We start from the raw sequence: 15,099 nt of genomic DNA on the forward strand, positions 1-15,099 counted from the left end.
TGGCAGCTTGCCTTGATAGTTGCCACTACCCAGGTGTAAGGCCTTACACTTGGATTTGTTAAACCTCATGAAGCTCACCTAGGCCCACTTCCCATATTTGTCTGGGTCTCTTTAGAGGGCAGCCCATTGCTCAGGTGTGTTGACTGTACCACACAGCTTAGAGTCATTCAAAAAGAAGCTGAGGGTGCACTCAACCCCACTGTCAATGTCAATGACAAAGATGTTAAGGAATACCAGTCCCAGAAGTGACCCAAAAGCATGAAGGACAAGAAGATGATAGGGAATAGTCAGCATGCATTTATTTATAAAGGGGAAATCATGCCATATGGTTATGATATATGTAACACAGAATTGACTAATTTGCTGGGTGAAGGGAAAGCAGCTGATGATGTTTACCTTGACTTTAGCAGAGCTGACCCCAGAACATCCTCAGAAACAAGATTATATAATTACACAGCAAGAAAGGTTGAATCAAAGTCCAGCTAGAGACTGCTGGTGTAACGCAAAGGTTGACACTTGAGCTAATACTGATTAACATCTTCATTAATGAGCTAGGCAATGTGATGGAGTACTCCTGAGCAAGACCACACATACCAGAAGGAGTGGCTGGTGCACTTACCTGGTTATGTTGTCATTGCAGTGGACCTTAAATATGGGAAATGTGAAGCCCTGAACCTGGAGAGGAACAGCTCCAGGTACTGGAATACACTGAGGGCTGACCAGCTGGAAAGCAGTTCTGAAGAGAAGGCCTTAGGAATCCTAGTGGATAAAAACATGACCATCAGCCAGCAATGCAACTACATAACAAAGAACATCTGCTCTATGAAATCTATAAATATATATTTATTTTCAAGAAGAAGTCAGTGCAATCACAAGTGCAAGGAGGATAAGTTGCCAGAATATATGCTTTTCAACTTGCATATTTGACATAAAAAGGTGGGAAAAAAAGCAACATTGATGAGCCAAAGAACAATATTTGTTCTTCAGATGCTTTCTATATAAACCCTATTGGTATTGGCCCTGCTTATATGAAAAGTAAGGACATGTTTTGTGGAGTTCTATTACAGTCCGCATAGTGGATGATTATGTAAGTTGCACTACTGCACTACTACATTTTTTATAGGGAACAGACTGTCACCACCATCCTTTCAGGCAGCAGACGACAATCCCTAGGCAAGATACAATCTGCTGTTTTCACCAAGTTTCTGCAGGTATCGTGAAGCAATCTGACTTGGAAACTGGTGCCTAGTGCCTAGAGAAAGGAAATTCTTTCAGCTTGCTTCACAGGTCTGATAGGAATGCAACTAAACTTTGGGAGGAGCTAGAAACTGCTAATTTGCAGATTTGTGTTTTCTTGCCTCTTCACTTTACGTTTATGCCTTGTCAGCAAAGTAGCTGATTTTAAAATCTAACCCAACTCCTTTTCCAAGCCTTTAAGTACTGTGACTTTGATGCTCTGAGTTTTGGCAAATTTGAAAAACAAATGCTTGATATCTTAACTCCAAAACGTTATCTGTACACAATCTAAAGTATGAATTTATGAAAGGCCAGCTGTTATTCCTTATGTAACTTTTACCCTATAGTTAATAGCATCTAAGGAATTTTGTGGGCAGTATGGAGGAACACGCTAACCAAGGCTTATCCGTACAAGCAGGTTTTGCAGCCAAGCAGCTAATGTGCTATGAACCCAAGCCCTACTTTATCACTTATCAGGTGGAGAAATAATGACTGCAAAAACACTGCAGTAGTTGTCTGATCATTTTTCATCTGCTATTTTACAACCATGACATACCATCATTACTTGTGGATATTTAGGTGGAGATCAATTTCAAATAGTCAAAAGGAATTTCACCATTAAGTATTTAGAGGTGTGAATGGATCTTGACATTTCAAAAGTTCTAAAGTGATATACGTAGGAAAACTTGCACACATTCACATTGTGTGTACAGATGATGAGGTGCTCTCTGCTTAGAAACAGAGATGGAAAGCTGAAGATCACACAGACTGATTAGAAAAACCGGATTCCTCTCCCATCTGCTTTGTTTGCCAATTTTACAGTGCCTCAGTAAATCAGAATGACTCTGTTCAGCCTAATTACTTTCTCTTGCAAGGACAAATCTTTATTAACTATCTCAGCACAGGGCAGAACACAGCAAAGCACCACTGCAGCAAAGTATCAAGATAAGGGGTGGATGATTTAATATGTACTGTGTAGTCTGGCAGGAACTCCCAGTGTTTGGAGCTGCATTTTTAACTTTCAGTGTGACATAGAACATACTGCCCTGTTCTGAAACTCTCCTTTAACTCATTTTCTGGAGTGCCAATATCAGATCAAGCTGTCAACCACAGTTTTAAAACCACTATATCAACAAAGCAATGTAAAATAATTTTCCCTTTGACTTCAGAGTAATAAAATATGAGAAGTTCTTCTAAAACTGTCCATTTACAAGGTAACAAAATATTTTGGATTATGACAGTTCTCAACACATGCCTGTAGAAACTGTATGAAACCCAGCTTAGGCCCTAGGAGAAGGTAACAGGAGACATGGAGAAACAGATTTTCTTCATAATTACTTTCACACGATAAGGTCTGTATAAAGATATCATCAGAGTGATACTGATTACAGTAGCAGTAATTCCCCCAGTTTTTACTCCCAAGTCCATTCATGTTTTAGCTCCAAACCAAAGGAGTTGGACAAAAATCAAAAGGAAATTAACAGCTGCAACAGCCCCTAAGCCATCACAGCTGGGTGGAAGGGAACGAGTCCAGTAGCACAAGCCAGACATTGACAGCAACAGGTCAACAAGTTTTGAGGTAGGCAACTTAGAAATACAATGTCATTATTTTGCTTTCTGATACTTTATTTACAGCTTTCCTTTCCAAACAATTTCTTTATATCTATCATGAAGAAACTCTGTTCTACAGGAAATTTAACAGTCATAAAACCTTTGGCCTTCCAAATATAGGCAAGATGCTGTCATAATAGAATAATGCTTCACTATATATGTCAGCTGCTCCAAAACTAATCCCTCTTATTTTATTACGTTGACCTACAATATCAGAAGCAGATGTTGGTGCTAAGGGAGTAGAGTATGAACCTTCCCACCAATATTCCATTACATGTTGTTGTCATGTGGCAGATGGCAGCAGAGGGGCAGTGTGACAAAGAGGCTATGTTCTGGACAGCTATGCAGATTTTTATAAGCACAGTATGCAAACTCTTTTTCATTGCTGGTGAAAATGCTTAGCTAATGATGGTGAACAATACTTTTCTGTTGCTGAGAATTTGCTCTATCAAATAGAGTTATTGTGCTTTTTTATCTACTGTAGTTTCTAAGGAAATAAGTAGGAGGCATTACTTTCAGAGTGACCTACATGTAACTGTTGTGATACTTAGTGCTATATAAATAATGTGCAAAAAAATGTTTATGAGTTGAACAGAAGCAGTTCAGCAGAGGAGGACACCTGTTGTAAGTGGCGTATTTTAATCAGAAGCCAAGTTTTGAAAAAAACATGAATTCTACTAGCCTCTGCTGTATCACCAACTAAAAGGCATGTCTAGCACACAGAGAAGTGGTAGGAGCTGAGGACACAGCAGCCCACTTAGCTACTCTAGTTTATCTATACACAGATCAAACTATGATACACAAAGATATCTGCATATATACCAAAGTTTACTTCTGACAGGGCGAATTAAGCCTCTTGAGCATATCTGCTCCCACAGCTGGAGCACTTCAGATCATGAACTGTTCTGTTTCAAGCTAATATAGGTACTCTACACTACACTGCGTCTGGCATAAGTTATAAAGTAGACAATAATAGTAATGCACTTTCAACCTATGCACAGCACTTAGTGAAAATGTCAACTGTTAGTTACTATAGATACAGAAAGCACGCTCATGTGAAAAGTGTTTGGCTTGCAGCATGTGGCAGTAAGGTTGTAATGCAGCTCACTACAGGAGATACTGTGGTGGCATGATTAAAATGATGAAAATCACACCATCCAAATAGGCTCATCCAAAATAAACTTCCGCCCAGCAGAACTACTGCATTCCAGCCTTACAGAGTGTCTGAAGGATGTCAGTGTTGCATGAACACTAATAACTTATCACAACTAAATACATGCCCAACATTCCTTCCTTTCCCCATGCTGGTTCAAACTGAGACTATAGACCAGAGCTGAATGCTGTATGATGACATAACATCTTTGGTTATTTCTTTGCAAAAGGCATCTACATTCCTTGCCATTGTGCAAAGGAATGACTGGAAAGAACTTGTTATGGTACTACACAGCCTGTGCAACTTTACAATGTATCCTTATATCTTTTCCATTCTATCATATAAGAAAGGATTTCACAGACATTAACAAAACAAAGCTATCTTTAGAGCTCCCTGTTACCTCTTGTGGTTTTGTGCCTAATTTTGCTATATCTAATTTCCCTATACTGTTCCAACATGGAAACTATGCCAAAGGCCATTTCTTTAGAAAGCATCAAGTAATTTATAGTGCATGCTAAGGCCAGATATCTGTGTTTAAATGAAAACTGCTTAACTTTAGCAAGCATCGGTACAGGCTAACCTTGACTGGAAAGCAAAGATATTTTGGGATTGTAGTATTTAACTCTCCAGCTACAAATTTAATCAGCAGAGGCAAATTGTAACATTTTAGTTAATAAAATATAGCTAAATTTATACTACTCAGAATTCAGCAGGTATGCCATTTAAACAGGTCATCCAAATGAAAGCCATTATTTTCTTTAATAATTGTTAAGTTTCCAAGTTGTCTCAATATTTCACTATAAAAGACGGGAATAATTAATTCTCTCAGGTTAAAATATAGAATAAGTGGGAATATATCAGTTTATTATCATTTAAGGGCTTTTTTATTATTATTATTTTTCTGTACTGCACAGTAACTCCTGATTATTTCATTCATTCATCTTTTCCTCCTTTGAGCTTCACAGATCATCTTGAAAAACAGTTTTCTGATTGTATTTATTCTGCCTGTTGAAGAAATTGCCCAGTCTTTAATAGGTGGCCTGAGATAATGTTGACAACATAATACTTCAAATTAGCAAGAACTGTAAATCTCAACTGCAAATTTAAGGAAATGGGAGTTGCAGAGACAGGACTTATAGACAGGCTGGGCAAAGAATTAAATAGTTATTAGGATAGTAATGAAATTATCCTAAGGGATGCAGACCATTTAGCAGGCAGTGGAATTAGCAGTATTTAAGGTACCATCTGATACATCACTACCAATGAAACTATCTAATCTTTTTGATTAACAAGATATAGCACCATTGAACTATCGAAATAAAATGTAAGTTCTTAAAATTGACAATAAAAAGCTACATCAGATAAAATACATGTGTTAGACTTCTGAAATGGCCCTTTAAAATGATAGTAAAAACTTATGCATGCTATGTGGGATGCCTGCCACAGTGTTCTAAGCATTTTCTGTAATAAGCAAGAAAAATCATAGTTTCATTTAGTAGTGTTCCATGGCCTGAGGGGAGCAAAAGTATTTTCAACAAAGAGAAACCATCTGTGAAGACACTTATTTACTGAGGCATGTGATAAACAGACTCATGTGCTCATGAAGTGAGAAAAGAATAACATCCTTTTTCTGACAAATCAACAAAGCTAACATATCATAAATTGTAATCTCAGTTTAGAGAATTCTTATTTACATATTTGTTCTGCTTTGTTTTACTGTTGTGTGTCAACTTTCTCAGTGCTGTTATTTTTTCAGATCTGAAATAGAAACATGAGTTTCAGGATAAGGCCAAGTTTGAACAAACCGATTCCAGTTGCCTAAAAATCAGGCAATGTGAAAGGAAAAGGTGGTTACTCTTGGCAAGGCAGGGCAAATGGTATCATTAATAGGGCAAGGAATGACACAGAAACAGTACTGCTACCGCTAATATGAAAGTCTTTGTGAAAGACAAAGAAATGATGTGGAAATGGTTAAAGATCTTGCAAAAAAATTAAAAACATTTAAATAATCTTCATAGAGTTCAGATGTCATGGGAAAAAAAAAAAAAAAAAAAAGAAAGAAAAAAAAAAAAAAAAGAGAGAGAGAGAGAGAAATAATCATAGAATCACCAAGGTTGGAAAAGACCTAAAAGTTCATCCAGTCCAACTATTCACCTATTACAAATAGCTCCCACTAAACCATGTCCCTCAACACAACATCCAATCGTTCCTTGAATACCCCCAGGGTCAGTGACTCCACCACCTCCCTGGGCAGTCCATTCCAGTGCCTGATCACCCTTTCTGAGAAGTAATACTTCCTAATGTCCAGCTTGAATCTCCCCTGCCATGGCTTGAAACCATTCCCTCTGGTCCTAATCTCCACAGTAATTTCATTTCAGATAAAAGAAGTGATACATTTTAATTGAAGAACCATACAAATCTTCACCAAGCCTTGAAACCACTCAGTAACCCGCTTACCAGTCTGGCAGATAGATAGTATCAAGAAATGTTTTTAGAAAGTTCCCTCTTCCCAAAACAGAAATCACTGCATTATGAGTCTGAGGTAATTATTATTTATTGTCAGCATTACTTGGTATAAATCTGATTATATTTCAAGTTGTTCAAATTTCTATACATTTTATGTTTACAACTTGCAATCTCATTCATTGCTTACTGATTTTTTGCAGAGATAAACAGTTCATTGTGTATCTAACTAAAGAGGCTAGCATGCGTGGCAGAAAGAGACATAAGTAATTCAGTAGGTAAAATCTGATTGCAATTAGGATATTACCACTAAAATGATGTTTCAGAAAGCAGCATGAGAGAGAGATTGTCATTCTGACAAACTGTGTAAGCTTTAATGAATTCCAATGTCAGGAGCTGAATATTGTGCAAAGATTTTGTTTTACCCTCTCAAAGATTTGCACTGGAATATCAATTAGACATTGTTCTTCCGGCCCTAACAAGACATACTGCAGCCACAGTCCAGCTTTGCCCATGCAAAAGCAGGGCAAAGAACACCCAGTGCTTCATAAATTATTTACTAAATATATTTTGAGATGAAAGATACAGAAAAATCTTGCAAGATCTGAAAGGAATAATAAAAAGGACTGTAACTACTAGTAAACACTTTCCTGTATGTACTGACACAAGCATAATCAAAGCACAGCCAAATCCCTAGTGGGAGGCACCCCTACCTATAGCAGGAGGTTTGGAAGTAGATGATCTTAAAGACCTCTTCCAACTCAAACCATTCTATGAATCTGGGATTCTAGGAAAGTTGCAGCTGCATCTTCAAAACTTTAACCGTTGCACTAAGGCAACTTCAGATAGTCATTTTGCACTATTGCTGAAGGCTCTATAATGGATTGTTTGCAGTAAATAATGCATGAGTTGAACTGAGAGACTGAAAAACTGTGGCTCAGATATTTTGAAATCAAGTGACTTACATATGAAAGTCAGTGGAAATAACTTATGTCTTTACTTGTCTTTTTATCAGGACCACTGTTTTCCGTGATGTAACAACAGGTACTCTACAGAGTAAATTTTATTGCTTTGCAGAGGCAGAATTTTTCAGTGTTCCGCTTAACAGTGTTATGAAGGTGCAAATACTATTTGGTATCTATTTTTGAAAGCAATAGTACTAAAAAGGGATGTGCAGGAGAAGTAAGAAACACCTAACATGAAGATCACGAAGGATTGCTGCCAAATACATCATTTTGTTCCCATCACGTGCTCATAATGTGAACTCTGGCTGTATTGACTCTCTGTTGCTATAAACAACTTTCATGTAGTGTACATGAAAAGCTGAAGATTTTCTGTGATTATTTTCTTCCCACAGAGCTTCTCTCAGGGCATAAGAATGAAGTACCAGAAACTGTATTTGCAGTGAGGCTTTGGGCTTCCAAAGGTTGGGTTACAGTTTTCTACAGCCCTTAAGGAAAATCATGGATACTTTGTTTTTTGTTTTTGTTTTTGTTTTTTAAGCAGAAAGAAACTTCACTCAGTGAGCAAAAATTGAGTTGCTACACTTGAAGTAGTGGATGACTTTTGAGAATATGTATCTGTAGGCGTTGGTAATATGAAAATCTTTGAAAAATAGCTTAGTTATGATTATTGTTTTATTATGATAAAGTATACTCATGTTTCACAGATTATACATATACTAAAAAGTTCTTACTACAAGAGAATATACGTATTACTCAAACATTATAAACAAATAAGGCTATTTTTCTTGCTGCAAGTAGGTTAGATGCAAAGGTTCTCATAAAGCACTAGGTATACCTCAACATCTTAATTCGCTTTATTCTCTTTCAATTCTTCTCTGAAATGCTCTTGCATAACATTCTCCTATAAGCCCCACCCAAAAGTTACAGTGAATTCACATTGCAAAGATCATCCTGAAATTTGTGCTTAGTCATTTGCAGTTGATGGGTAGACGTGTGAAAATAGTTTACTCATTTAGCACAAAAACATATGATAAAGCTGTTCAATAGAAAAATATACAGATGGCTTTTGGATTGTCTCAGCAAGGGTTCACATTCTGTATTTTTCCCTAAGTAGAACTGTCTGTTTGTTTTTCGTGATTCATCTGGTACTGTAGTAGGCAACTGGACTGCTAAAAGCCTAGTGGAGACAGTGAACAAAGCCTAGTAGGCATTCCAGTACTTTTGTGATGTCCAAATCCCTGCTTTGAGTAAAGGCTAACACAATTCCTAATGCATTCTTGCAAATTCTGACTTCCTTTCCTGAGATCTGTGACATCTTTCATTCTATTGTCATCTGGAAACATTTTATGCTTCTGTTTGTACATCAGATCACAAATCTCTATTAAAAGAAGAATAATTCTGAAAACAGTCATTGTACTCACTATATCTACTCTCTTGCTTTGGGTATGTTCAGTATGTGATCAGGAAAATTTCTCTAAGACTGACTGATAGACAGAGTTTCAAATTTTACCTAATTAGTACTCACCAGATTTAGCCAGGCATCTTCAGCACCCCAAGCAATGTTCTATTAATGTAAGAACTTGCTTTTCCAATTCTAAGTATGTAAAGACTTCCATGAGTCAAAGAGAACAATTCAATATGTTATACCTCTCACCAAGTTTATAGATGTTTCAAACTGAAATGTAGAAGTAGTGTGATATAAACTGCAGAAAAACTAAACAGGAGATAAAGAGAGTGTATGTGCAAGAAAATGCTTCATTTCATATGCTACCTTGTAAAAACAAACAAAAAAAAAACAAAAAAACAAACAAAAAAAAAACCAAAAAAAAACCAGTATTTGAAAGATTATTACACATTTTAAAACCTACCCAACCATAGAAATGTTCTATTTTGATGATTCACATCAAAAGTGGCTCTGAAGAAAAATTCTATCCTAAAAAAAAAAATTTACAAAGACTTTCTCCCAGTTAGTTCCAACAAGACATTTTCTCTGAGAAACAAAAACACTAACAAAATTATTTTATGATGCTCTATCTCCAGGCTGTACAACAAATATTTAATGTACCTACTAACCACCCCACCAACGCTGTACTGACTGAATATCAGATACACATAACTGCAATATATTTTCTATGATTAAGAGAGAAATTGAGCCATAAGAATGGCTTGAACCATACAACATCCTGAATCAACAAGAAAGATAGGAATAAAATTAATTTCTTGTAAGTCTCATGTAGAAAATTTCTATAGTAAAGACATTTCTTCCAACAAAGATGTTTTATTCTTTTCCAAATGAAGCTCTAACATAAGTGCAAACACACTCTCTGATTTCTGAAGTGCTTTCAGATTTATGCTGGCCTGAATATGAACAGAAGTTGCTCTATAAGTTTTAGAAATACTTGGCTCGACACCAAATGCTGCACTTACATAAGGCCATATAATCACCTGACACTTGTAGCTGCCCTGCTGATTTTCCAAGAATTTTAATCCTCTTCTCATGAAACTATCCCTTCAGTGAGCAAATGTGTTTAGTCGATTATTTAAATGCTTATTTTGGAAACAAAGTTTGATTTATCAAACATGAGAATATTTTCCACTCTCAAACATCAGTAATCAAAAGAAATCTATTTCTACAGCAAAGTACAAAGTGTGGCTTGTCCTAAAAGGGCCCATTACTCAGCTGAGCACTTGCAGGCTGCTTCTACACATTTAAAAGCCTTTCTACAGAAGAATAGTAAAGCTTCACAGCTCTTTCTTCCTGCCAAGTAATGCACGCACTTAGCACACAGTAAGCATACAGTAATCGTTACACTGTGCACAGAGCACACCAGATATAGCTTCCTGATGTTTGGGCACAACAGTAACATGAACTTCCCATTGCTATAGGTTTTACTTTTTAGAAAGCTTAAATATACAACTAGCTTATTCTATTTGCTTTAGCTTTTATTTATGTCAGATATAAAATCAAATGGATCAAATCCTTAGCCTCATGAAGGCAATGGAATTTTTAACTATAGGCTTCAAAAGAACCAAAATCTGTCACATTAGTACTCAAAATATTTTTACTTGCTGACTACACAACTGGAGCTATTCATTAGTGATGACTGTGGTGTCTTTTTTTTTTTTCTTTGTATTTACACTTATACCCTTTGTAATAATTAAGGGTTGCTAATGTGACAACAGAATAAATTAAGAAAGCTCTGAACCACAAATTGCAGAAAGCCAGAACAATACACTATGGATTTACCACTTTCAGTACACTTTAAAATGGATTATTGCGTGCTTTTAGAACAGTTTGAAATTAGTGTCTGGGAAGAACCACTGATGAGCCTGCTAACAACTACCATTTTGTGCTCTCTAACAGTCCTGCCTTAATATAGGCAAAGCAGCAGGAAGAGGGAGCTGCAGGCTGCACACACTCCTCCAATTCCAGCACAAATCACAGAAACATCTAGCTTGGAAAAGACCTTCAAGATCAAGTCAGGCCATCAACCTGACCTTACCAAGTCTTGTCACTAAGCCACATTAACTACTACATCACTTCCCTTTGAAGCTCACATCAACGCTTGATCGCTGCCTTCTGTGAAGAAATTGTTGTGACTTCCAATCTAAATCTCCTGAAATGAAACATGAGGCTGTTTTCTACCACTTGACACCTGAGAAAAGAGACTGACTGACTGACCTCCTTTCAGGTAGTTCCAGAGGATGATGAGATGTCCCTCAGGCTCTGCTTCTCCAGACTAAAGAACTCACATTCCCTCAGCCATTCCTCATAACTCGTCTTCCACTCCATCTATGCACTTCATTCTGTTCTCTGCACACAGTCAGGTAATTCAATATCCCTCTAGAGAGAGGCCTTTAAAAACTAAACACAATATTCAAGGTCATCTCACCAGCGCTGCATACAAGGGCACAATCACTTTCACACTCCCCTTGGTAACACTATTTCTAATGCACGTCAGGCTGCTGTTGGCCTTCTTTGCTACCTGGGCACACTGCTGACTTGTATTCAGCCACCTGCCAATCAGAACCCGTAGGTCTGCCAGGCAGCTTTCCAGCCACACTGCCTTAATCCAACACTGCTGCACAGGTTATGACCCAAGTAACACACACTCTCCCTAGCACACTCATACCTTTGGCATCTGCTTACTTTGCTTATGCCCAAAAACAGCCATTCGTAGAAACTCCTCTATTAGAAATCTTACTGAAAGCCTGTGTCTATGCCCAGCATTTTCACTGTTCTAGCATCTACATAGATATAATAGATGAAGCAAGAGGCAAGCAAAAAGAACTAAAAGCACAAGGACTCCTGTTACTCTCACAACCCTTTTGATTCTGACAGTATTACTAAAAGCTTCCAAAGGAGAGGATATGTAAGAAGAAAAGTCGGTCACCAATAAGCAAGGACAACCACAGGAACACTTCCATGTGTGAGCACAAATGATTCCATACTCTTGCCTGACATGCTCACGATCTCCAACATAAATGAAGCTTGGGTGACTGAGAACTCAGCTGGCTTCCATAGGGATTATGCAGCTTAAGCATGGGAACAATGCTGCGGTACACGTGAAATTCAAACTCTGACAACAAATCAAATGGAATGAAATATTTAGCTCTAGTTATTTTTTTTAAATTCCTGCCTAATCAAAATAATTACAGATCATTTTAAAAATATATATATTTTTTCCATCACTAATTTTTTTTCTTAATTTTAATAACTACACCATTCCACTGAAAAGTGAATTCTGTCAATTAAAATAAAGAACCATAGTTTTTAAGACTTAATTTCTGAACTTATGAGACTAAATAATTTTAAAGATTAGCAACAGTCTCCATATTTGTCTTTATTTTTCTGGAAGTGCAGTTATCTAACATATTCCTTCTAGGACATGCTGTGTGATAGGAAGTAATTAGAAAATTGCTTACAATATCAGACTATCCATTTAACGTGAACAGAATTGACTTCAGTTCCTTGCTTGAAAGTTATTTTGACATATAAAGCAATTTGTTAAGTGTCAATTTTCTAATGGGAAAGCAAAACAATTTCAAACTACGTTGCTTTCTTCATCTTATCTAAAACATTCCCTCAAACTCATTTACCAAGCACTGAATGAATCTCCATGTCAGCATATTTACTAATATTAGCCAAAATTCAAGTTCCACTCCTCCTAAGAGCCAAGTCTGCAGAAATACAGCAACTGGCTGGAAAAAATGTGAATTTTCTTCAGCATTATGGGAAGTATTTTCTGGCCAGAGACTGAAGCTTCCATAGCAAAGTAGGCACATCAAGCCCCCTAAAATTTCTAAGTGGTAATGATGCAAAATGGAAAACGCTGAAACTTGAATCTACACAGAAGTATAATTGTTTATAAAAAAAATAAAATAGGGATATGTGTTTGTGTGTGAATTTGCATCACAAAAATCCTACTTTCATTCAGCACTACTTGCCACCTCCCATAATAAGCAACATATATATTTTTTTGTATTGTGAAATTTGTTTCACAATTTTTAAACTCCTCTTGAGAATTATTTGAGAGGGAAGGGACCCTTAAAGGTCATATAGTCCCACTCCCCTGCAATCAACAGAGAGAGGCACCTACAGCTCTATCAGGTTGGTCAGAGGCCCATCTAGCCTGGCCTTGAATGTCTTCAGTGATCAGGCATCCAACACTTCTCTAGACAACCTGATCCAGTGCCTCACCACCCTTATAACAAAAAATATTCTCCTTATATTTATCTCTGAAGCATCTTCAGAGAGTTTTACATAAGCCCTGCTCCCAACTCCAAGGAACAAACAGAAACTTGCACAGGATCCTGTGCCTCTGCTACAGGAGAAATAGCAGCAGTTTCTTAAAGCAATATATATGTTTTGAGTGCTGCTGGCAGTTTGCAGAATGAAGTAAAGCAGGTATGCAGGAACATACAGCCAAGGCTTACAAATGAAACTACATCAATTTCTTAGGAGAAAAGCTCAAATATATTACAAACAGTTCAAAAGATAGTGTTCTTTCCTTTAGCCTGTATTAAGCTCTAGTGATCTTTGGCCATTGTACATGGAGGAGTTAGCAATCCACACAGCAGTTATCCCATGCTGCATGCAGTTTCACCTTTAAGCCTGTGTTGAATGGCACCTCTTGGCTGCACGATAAACTCAGGCAGCCTCCACTTATCAGAGAATGGCCTGGGTTGAAAAGGACCACAATGACCATCCAGTTTCAACCCCCTGCTATGTGCAAACATAGCATGTACTGCAAACATCAGGTTATTCTACTTACAATTTTATCAAGGTTATCCAGGTATCAAAAAAACATCTCAAAGTATTTTTAAATAAATGTTTAAATAAAATCATACCACATCTCTTATTTCTACAATTAAGAATTAATATTTACATGTAGTCTACATAGTTTTGGCTTAGATTTGCAGGTGAGGAATTAAGGTGTTAAAGCAGTATAAGTGGGAGGAAGAAACGTTACAGGAGCGATGAATGTTGACACAGTGAATCCTACATAAAATCTTCACAGTTGAGAGCCCCAAGACACAGCCACATACTTCATAACAAGACACTGCAATGTATCACAAATGAAAATGATGACAAGAGCTTGTCAGCTTTTTCAGCTCTTTAGTGAAGAGCAGAAATGCAGTGAATGAGAGGTAGGACTCTATAATATCAGCTGTCTTACTTTCTCCCACAGATGAAAAATCAGAACACGCTATAAGACCTGTGTCAACAGAGTTCCACTGCCAGACATGAGAGTCTACCTTCTAGCACATAGGTCAGCAATTCAAGTAATAAGTTATTGCTAAATTTACTGCACAGCATAAAAAAAAAAAAAAAAAAAAAAAAAAAAAAAGCTACAAAAAGAACAAAACCAACCAGTTTCTACAAACTTAAATTTATCCATTCAAAAAACACACTAATGCTAATTTACCTAAGTGCTCAGAAAACTACTATAAGATGCTTTCAGATACTCTAAAATAGTAGCTAATTTTTAACAGAGAACAGATATGATGACTGAATGTGAGAACTTAACTGTATTAGCTACTTACTTGAAAACAGTTTTCACAGGAGGACTGAAACCTACTGAAATCTACATTTATCACTATAGTACTGTATTTTGGCACTATGGATTCCTTGTTGTCTGGGCATCAGACATTATGCTTTAAACGAGATGGAAATTTGTTTTATACAGCGTATTCCAGTCTTTAGGGAAATAGAAAAAACGGATGTATTAAGATTAATGCTTATGGAGGCTGGCTTGCATAAGCATCACAACGAGATACTTCTACATCACTTGGTCAACTAAGCCATTGCTCTTTGCTCCTCAGCAGGCATTTGCTGGTTACTTTGTGTATGACATGTTTTTATACATCCTGAGTTACCTCACAATTTTCAGATAACTGTAACCTGAATGCACTTTCTATTAAACAAATAATTAGTTAAACTGTAACAACTACAGTATATTCATTTGGATAAGAGACATTAAATACCATTAGCAAAATATCACCCTTTTTCTGACTTACAGAAAAAAAGACTGATTGCATGCCATTAGAAGAGAGGTAGATGAAAAACACTGCATTATGAAATACCTGCATGGAGATAACATACTATTTAGTTTTAGATTGTTTCAATAGACTAAACAGGTTCATACCACTCATTCAAAATTAGAGCTA

At 36.8% G+C, this 15,099-nt stretch overlaps 1 protein-coding gene across 2 annotated transcripts in view; it reads right to left on the reverse strand.

The window, feature by feature from the left end:
* TRMT9B (tRNA methyltransferase 9B (putative)) overlaps nucleotides 1–15,099 on the reverse strand; it is a 92,198-nt gene that overhangs the window by 70,099 nt on the left and 7,000 nt on the right. For both annotated transcript variants that reach the window (XM_015862233.3, XM_015862235.3), the window contains one exon: nucleotides 620–759. The gene's annotated coding sequence lies outside the window, so the exon portion shown is untranslated. The remainder of the gene's footprint in view (nucleotides 1–619; nucleotides 760–15,099) is intronic.

The sequence above is a fragment of the Coturnix japonica genome, chromosome 4 (genome assembly GCF_054131305.1).
Source record: "Coturnix japonica strain WE chromosome 4, WE-NBRP24, whole genome shotgun sequence".
In the NCBI taxonomy this organism is placed as follows: domain Eukaryota; kingdom Metazoa; phylum Chordata; class Aves; order Galliformes; family Phasianidae; genus Coturnix; species Coturnix japonica.